At 48.7% G+C, this 1,936-nt stretch overlaps 1 pseudogene; it reads right to left on the bottom strand.

Annotated features, from left to right (window-relative positions):
- Window positions 1–383: 383 nt before the first annotated feature.
- On the bottom strand, window positions 384–1,377 carry LOC102498548 (glyceraldehyde-3-phosphate dehydrogenase-like; annotated as a pseudogene).
- Window positions 1,378–1,936: the final 559 nt, after the last annotated feature.

Genomic DNA, 1,936 nt, shown 5'->3' with positions numbered 1-1,936 from the left:
AATAGGGGCAAGGATAGATATGAACTTATTAAGGGCCCATCTCCATAATTATCCAGTTACCAAAGTCCATGTGTTGTTTGAGATAGGCCTGACTCTGGATTATGGAAAGGACAGCTGGTCGTCTTGGACATAAGTACTTAGAAAGAATGAAAGCAAAAATTTGTAACTTAATTCACTCACTCACACACACACACAGCTTTTTTTGTTGTTGTTGTTCATGACAGGAAGGGCTCCCCAGCCCCTCACCTCCTACAGGGGTCTGGCATGGAAACTGTCAAGGAGGGGAGCCTCTCAGTGTGGTGGGGACTGAGCGGGAGCAGGGCCTCCCCAGCAGCTGAGGGCCTCTTCCTCGTGCTCATGCTGGGACTGGTGTTTGGTGGGCTCTACTCCTTGGAGGCCATGTGGACCCCGAGGTACACCTCCCTGCTGCTGTAGCCAAATTCATTGTCATACGAGGAAATTAGCTTGACAAAGTGGTCTTTGAGGGCAATGCCAGCCCCAGAATTGAAGGTGGAAGAGTGGGTGTCGCTGTTGAAGTTGCAGGAGACCTGGTCCTTAGTGTAGCCCAAGATGCCCTTCAGGGGGCCCTGCAATGCCCGCTTTACCACCTTCTTGATGTCATCGTATTTGGAAGATTTTTCCAGGCGGCAGGTCAGGTCCACAACCGACACATTGGGAGTGGGGACATGGAAGACCATGCTGATGAGCCTCCCATTCAGCTCTGGGATGACCTTGCCCATAGCCTTGGCAGCCCTGGTCAATGCTGGGATGATGTTCTGGGCAACCCCATGGCCATCATGCCACAGGTTTCCTGAGGGGTCCACAGTCTTCTAGGTGGCAGTGAATGCGTGGACTGTGGTCATGAGTCCTTCCACAATGCCAGAGTTGTCGTGGATGACCTTAGCCAGGATGGGTCAAGCAATTGGTGGTGCAGGAGGCATTACTGACAATTTTCAGGGAGTTGTCATACTTATGGTTCACGCCTATCACAAACATGGGGTCGTCGGTAGAAAGGGCAGAGATGATGACCCTTTTGGCTCCACCCTTCAAGTGAGCCCCAGCCCTCTCCATGGTGGTGAAGACACCGGTGGACTCAACAACATACTCAGCACCAGCATCACCCCATCTGATGTTGACGGGATCTCGCTCCTGGAAGATGGTGATGGATTTCCAGTTGATGATAAGCTTCCTGTTCTTGGTCTTGATGGTGCCATTGAACTTGCCATGGGTGGAATCATACTGGAACATGTAGACCATGTAGTTCAAGTCAATGAAGGGGTCGTTGATGGAGATGATATCTACTTTGCTGGAGGTGAAGGCAGCCCTGGTGACCAGGCACCCAATACGGCCAAATCCGTTTACTCCGATTTTCACCATCGTGTCTCCGGGACATGGCTGGCACTGCACAGGAAGACGTAGCTGTCTGTCGAATGGGGAGGAGCAGAGAGCCTATTTTTAAAGTCATCTAGTTCAACCCCTTCATTTTAGAGTTTAAATATCTACAAAAACAAAGCTTCTAGGTCTCAAAGAGTAACTCACAATGTCATATGGCAGGTAAATAACAGAGCTGTCTTTCTCAACTAGACCTCATAGTGTGTGTGTGTGTGTGTGTGTGTGTGTGTGTGTGTGTGTGTGTTCCCCAGCTACCCCTCCACACCATACTGCTTAACCCTACCCTGGCTTTAAGATATACTCAGCAAAAGACTTATTATTACTTCATGATGAACACTTTATGTGGCATAGGTTCAGCACAACAATATTTCACTCCATTGTGGTAATCATCCCATCTGCAAATCCACTGATACAGTCAAACAATTACCCAATTCAAACTTGTGCTGCTAATGTTCCCCAGCTCAAGGGCGTCTTTAATAGCAAAATAATACTTGTTTTTTCTTCCTTCCCTCTCTGTTTTTTCCTAATCTCTCCCCAATGAGAC

Source organism: Tupaia chinensis, unplaced genomic scaffold (assembly GCF_000334495.1).
Source record: "Tupaia chinensis unplaced genomic scaffold, TupChi_1.0 Scaffold000081_1, whole genome shotgun sequence".
NCBI lineage: Eukaryota > Metazoa > Chordata > Mammalia > Scandentia > Tupaiidae > Tupaia > Tupaia belangeri.
This window is presented reverse-complemented; position numbering and strand designations above follow the sequence as displayed.